Below are 6,464 nucleotides of genomic sequence, written 5' to 3'. Positions count from 1 at the left end.
AACAAAAATAATATACACGTGATCTTAAATTTTCTAAGGTCATAGTTTAGTCAACTAGTTTAAGGAACAAAATATATGTCTAGTCAAGATTTACCTGAAAATGTTTAGGTTTTTTTGCCTAAGCTTTATGTACATAGCATGTGGTAATTAAAAGTACCAGACTGGTGGAACTAACCTTCTTGGATGTTTAACAGCCATACTTTGAGGCCTATACTAATCTGGTCAGAGGGACTTAAAGGACAGTTTTTGCTCCTTGCCCTCTAAGGTTGACTAAGTTCCAGGGGACTATGGAGCATCTCTCAAAATGTCCTGTAACTGTGGTGAGTCACCTGTCCTGTTCAGGGAGGCCATGAAGACCACCACCAGAGACTTGAACCAGTGTCCAGTCTACAAAGAGGAGGGTCAACTCAAAGGACACATTTCCTACATGCTTCCAAGTGAAGCCAGCCATGGTCAAGCAGGACATTTGTCTTATCTTCACACAGATGGAACTGGTTAAAGAAAGGAGCTAGGGGCTCTTCCTAAGCCCATGTGACCCCTCCGTTGGAAAAACAAATCCTCCAATGACCTGAAGAGCAAAATAAATTGGTTTATTTGGGCCAACTGTATGGTCTTAAACACCCAAAAGGAAAGTATAACCAAAGATTAAAGTGATTAGTATATTTGTTTAAGAGTTCAAGGGATTATACTTTCCAGACATTAGGCTTAAGTCCCTATAAAATGTTATTTAGACAATTATTTCTCGTTGATGATTTTGTTTCTGACCAGAAAATGCTGCTCAGATGTAAAACTTCAAATCTTGGTCTGCAGCACTGTAGTGCCCACCTGTAGCTAAGAGACATAACCCACTATTGTTCTAAAATGATGGCTAAGTTTGTTTTCTGCCCCCATCTAGAAGCCTTTGAACAGGAACTGACTGATTCTAGCCATTCCAACAGCTATCAAAATACATGAAAACAAATCCTGAGTCCATCACTCTCGAATCCAGCCTTGGCAGACAAAATCAAAATGAGGAGGAACCCAGTAGAGGGATGTTTTTGAAAGCTCTTGTCAAGAAATCCCAGTGGACTCTGATATGAACATTTGAAATTTGCCCTGTTCTGACTTTTCTCTAGTTCCCTGTCTAGAACTTGAAATGCTAATTAACTACTCTTGCCTTTACTTCTCCTTCGCATCCCCTATTCACCAGTCAAGGACTTTCTTTTCTCATTACAGATAAGAGTTATACAATTTGGGAAACTTTTAGATAGACCCACTGAAGGGGTACTCCAATTGCCTCACCCTGCATCCCTGTTCAGCATGGAAGAAGCCAGAGTAGTCTGACATCATGACCTATTGACAATTTGGGTAACCTCTTCAGATAATGGTATGATACAAATAGGAGGTAAGAATTGGCTAGGCAGCTAGGCCAAAAAACCCCAAAGAAAAGCAGCTGGTTTCCTGGCTAAAAGTCAAAATATCATTGGGCCTCCCAGCAACACACTCTGTTCCAAAGGCCAAAAGTGTCAAAAGTATTTGGGAGCTCTTATCTAATCCCTAAAAGATTTTAGGGTTACCTCTTCAGAGGGGGGAATGTTAGAGTAGCAAAAAGCCCCATAAAAAAAGAAAGAGTACATGAAGTTGTCAGGAAAAAGTGATGGGGAGATATGGGCAGAGTTGGAGGGGAGGGAGTGAGTGTGGATTTGATCAAAGCACCTTATACACATGTATGAAATTCCCAATAAAGGTTTTTTTTTTTAAGTTAAAAAAAAATCTAGGGGTAGCCAGGCGCAGTGGCGCATGCCTTTAATCCCAGCACTCGGAGGCAGAGGCAAGCAGATCTCTGTGAGTTCAAGGCCAGCCTGGCCTACATAGTGAGTTCCAGAACAGCTAGGGCTACAGGGAGACCCTGTCTCAAAGAGACCCAAAAAAAAAAATTCTAGGGGAAAAAAACGGTTTCAGGCCAGTATAGACTATGGAACAAGACCCTTAAAAAGAAAAAAACAAAAAAACACAGCCAGGTGTGGTGCCTCAAACCTGTAGTCCTAGAAATCAGGGGCACAGCAAGATACCAAGGCTTTATATTAAGATCCTCTGGAGCCCAAAGGGAGGGAGGGAGGGAGGAAAGGAGAGGGGAAAAAAAAAAAAAAAGCCGTAAGGGGGGATGGACAGCGTCCCCTAGAGGGTTCTTAGTCTCATTCTAAAGGAGTTTAAGAATGGGCTCAAACGGAAGCTTTAGGACAAGTTTATTAGCATTTAAAGAAAAATCCTTAGAGCAGGCAAGCTGGGAATCTCGGCACCTACCTTGAAGAGGCAGCTGGAGGGGAGAAGGAAAAAAACCATGAAGCCATGCTAGCTTGGAGCCCGCATGGAGGTCAGACACACGGCCAACTGGCAGCCACATGGGGGAAGAAGGACGCTTTGGAGAAAAAGTAAAGACATACAAGATATTAGGGCAGCCGAAAACATTAAAGAACGCATGCTTAGAGAAGGGATATGAGGAAGAAGAGAAGAGATTATGCTCTTCTGAAGAATTCAGAAAGGCAGGCAGGACTTATGGAGACCTCATGTCTCCCACCCACCTATTTAGCATAACGTAAGGTGAACCCGCCTTTCTAGAGGTGGTCCTGTGACCACGTGATTGGCCAGTGAAGCTGGAAAGACAGGTCTTTATTCAGACCACAGATTTTATAGTTTTTACTCCTTTTAATATTTTATCATTTTAATGTTAAGTGTTTGAGTGTATTTGTCTGCATGTATGTAAGTGCACCCATGCATGCAATGACTGCAGAAGTCAAAGAGCGTCAGATCCCATGGAATTGGAGTTACTGACAGTTGTCAGCTGCCATGTGGGTGCTAGAAACCAAACCCGGGTCCTGTGCAAGAACAGTCAGTACTCTTAACCACTGAGCCACCTCTCTAGCCCAATTTTTTTATTTTTATTTTTTAAATCTATTAGATTTTAAATTATGTATATATGTGCATCTCTGCATGCAGGTTTGTGCATGTGACATCAGTGCTGGAGTTACAGGTTGCCGTGAGCCACCTGATATGGGTGCTGGGAATCGAACTCAGGTCCTCTGGAAAAGCAGCTCAGGCTCTTAATCTCTGAGCCATCTCTCCAGCCCCAGTCTTAACTCTTATGAGGATTTTTGCTACTTTAACAGAAAGAAGGAAGGAACAAAGGGTAGAGCTAGAGAAATGGCTCAGTGGTTAAGAGTACTGGCTGCTCTTGCAGAGAACTTGGGTTCAGTTCCCAGCATCCACATGGCACCTACTCCATCCATAACTCCAGTTCCAGAGGATTCAACTCCCTCTTCTGGCTTCCATGGGGCACTGTATGACATGGCAATATTTACATACATGCAAGGCAAAACACTCATATACATAAAATAAAAATAAATGAAAAATGAAAGGAAGAAGAAAGAGAGAGAGAAAGAAAAAACAAAAAGTGCTATTAATTCAGGAGGATGGGGCAGGAAGATCGCAAGTTTGAGATCAAAGCCTGAGCTACATAGTAAGATCCTGTCTTAAAAGAAGAAAAAAGGGGACTGGAGAGATGGCTCAGCAATTAAGAACACTGTTCTTTAGAAACCCTGGGTTCAAATCCCAGCACCCATATGGCAGCTAACAACTGTCCATAACTCCAGGTCCAGGGGATCTGACAGCCTCTTCTGTCCTCTGCGGGCATTGCATGACACGGATGTGCCTACCTACATGCAGTCACAACATGCATACACATAAAACAAAAATAATAATAAAATATTTTTTTAAAAAAAGAAGAAGAAAAAAGGACCAGGAACGTGCCCCAGTGGGAAGAGTGCTTCCCTAGCATGTCAGAAGTCCATATCAGTGCCATGTTGGACCAGGAACGTGCCCCAGTGGGAAGAGTGCTTCCCTAGCATGTCAGAAGTCCATATCAGTGCCATGTTGGACCAGGAACGTGCCCCAGTGGGAAGAGTGCTTCCCTAGCATGTCAGAAGTCCATATCAGTGCCATGTTTTCTAAACATAAACAGGCCCTCACAGACTTGATTCCATTCACCAGGCCTCACCTAGGATAGCAGCAGGGCCCAGTAAATTCTTATAGGCTTTCCCTACAGAGAGCTGCCTCCTCATCCCAGAGGGGGACTTAGAAAAGTGGGGAAAGGGAAAATTTAAAACTAATATGGAGTCATGACTGACTTGGGGTCCACCTCTTTGAGCCTTCCTGTGCAGCCCCAGTTAGTCCCAATCTCCAAAAGGGGACTTTGAAGACTTTGGGAAAACATCTCCAAAAACCAGGCCCCTTACAGGACCACAGGCTGGGGTGCCCTTGTAGAACCCTGAGACCCTCTTCATTCACCCGCTACCCCCCAATCCCTCCAGACCCCCAACAATTGCTCTTTTAGCTTCTGTAAAATGCTTGGCTGCTGCTTTAGACATGCCTAGACATACCCTGGCATGCCCTGACCCCCACCTGCTATTCCCCACCCCCCTTCCAGGAAACTATAGGTTAAGCAAGCCTGAGCATAAAAACTGCCCTATAAGGTAAAAACAGAGACTCCTGGCCCCACAGGTAACAGTCAGCACATTCCACAGCCCTGAGAATAGCACCTACCAATAAGAAACTTCCAGGGCTGCATCTTATACATCCAATAGGTTTAAAATTATGTTGGCGCACGCGGGCTCCTTGAACCAACCAAAATGTATCTTCACTCTCCCTTACTCTGGGCTCTCAGCACGGATCCGTTGAGTTGGTGAGGTCTGAGAGCCCGAGTTTAAGCCCGAATAAACCATAAACCTTTGCTTTTGCATTTTGGTGTGTTGGGTCCTCGGTGGTCTTTTTGGGGTCCAGTGGATGGGGTACAACATTTGGGGGCTCATTCTGGATCCCCCCAGAGACCTCCGAGAGGAACCGACACCAAAAGGTTTGTGATTAACCGGCCGGGTAAGTTTTTGTAAAACTGTGTTTTGTCCGCCTGTCTTTTCTATACTTTCCCTTTGGTCGCAGCCATCTGATCTCAGTTTCTTGTCGCTGGAACACTAGCAAGGCGACCTGGAGGATTCGGGAGACATCCCCATCCTCGTCGGAGTGGGTGTTCCCCACCGGACACCCCACCAGGACACTAGTCCATCTGAAACCTCAGAGGACCTTGCGACCCTGTTGGGACACGCACCGTATGGTCTTTGGCACAATCAAGCCAGGGAATCAACACGGCCAAAAGTACAGACCATCTGAAAGTTGCGGTAGTTTATTTTGGGCCCTCTGTCTGTCTGTGTCGTTCTTGTGTCTTGTGATCTTTGTTCTAATTTCTTTGTTGATGAAATGGACAGGACTGATAAATACTATGGGCAACACCCTATCTTCCCCTCTAGATCTTACACTAGTCCACTGGGGGGATGTTAATATGATTGCCCATAACAATAGTGTAGATATAAAGAAAAAGAAAAGGACAACTTTATGTTCAGTTGATTGGCCCTCCTTCAATGTTGGATGGCCCCCTGAAGGGACTTTTAACCTGAGTTTGATTTCCAGAGTAGAGGACCACATCTTCTGCCCATGGACGGGCCACCAGGACCAGATCCCATACATCGTGACCTGGCGAGGCCTCATCGAATGACCCGATGCCTCCGCACGCCTGGGTCAAGTCCTTCCCTCCCCCAATTAATCCAACTACTCCCCCTCCACCTCTGCAGGTCCTCCCTCTCAGACCAAAGGTGGAAGAGAAACCCATTCTCCAGGGAGGCACAGAGGAGAACAACATCTTTCCCTCGCCCTACTCCTCTCAGATGGGCATCCCACCAATGACGCCACAAGTGCAGGCCCCGCCTCCTAACCCTGAGGAGTCGATGCCCCCCCCCGCCTCGGTCAAGTCCTTCCTTCCCCCAATTAATCCAACTGCTCCCCCTCCACCTCTGCAGGTCCTCCCTCTCAGACCAAAGGCAGAAGAGAAACCCATTCTCCAGGGAGGCACGGAGGAGAACGACATCTTTCCCCTGCCTTACTCCTCTCAGATGGGCACACTGCCAATGGTGCCACCAGTGCAGGCCCCACCTCCTAACCCTGAGGAGCCACCATCACTTCCACAGGGACCTGTGCAGGCCACACGGAGCCTGACACCATTGTCCTCCCCCTCCAGCTTGCGGGGCCCCCAGACGGAGAGGGCAATCAGCCCTTTCATTACTGGCCCTTTGCCACCAGTGATCTTTACAATTGGTGATCACAGAATGCGCCTTTCTCTGAAAACCCCAGGGACTTGATTAACTTATTGGAAACTGTTCTCTTCACTCACCAGCCCACCTGGGACGATTGCCACCAGCTTCTGAGTGTCCTGTTCACTACTGAGGAGCGAAACAGGATCCTGGAGGCAGCCTGGAAATTGGTTCCAGGCCCCACCAGGGACCCTACCACAGACCCAGCCATCATTAATGCCAGCTTTCCCCCTAGCCATCCCAACTGGGACTATAACATGGCAGAAGGTAAGGAGAGGCTCCTGGTCTACC

This window comes from Nannospalax galili, unplaced genomic scaffold (genome assembly GCF_000622305.1).
Source record: "Nannospalax galili isolate Female #2095 unplaced genomic scaffold, S.galili_v1.0 scaffold47, whole genome shotgun sequence".
NCBI classification, from domain to species: Eukaryota; Metazoa; Chordata; class Mammalia; order Rodentia; family Spalacidae; genus Nannospalax; species Nannospalax galili.
The sequence above is the reverse complement of the archived record's forward strand: the minus strand, read 5'-3'. Positions refer to the sequence as shown.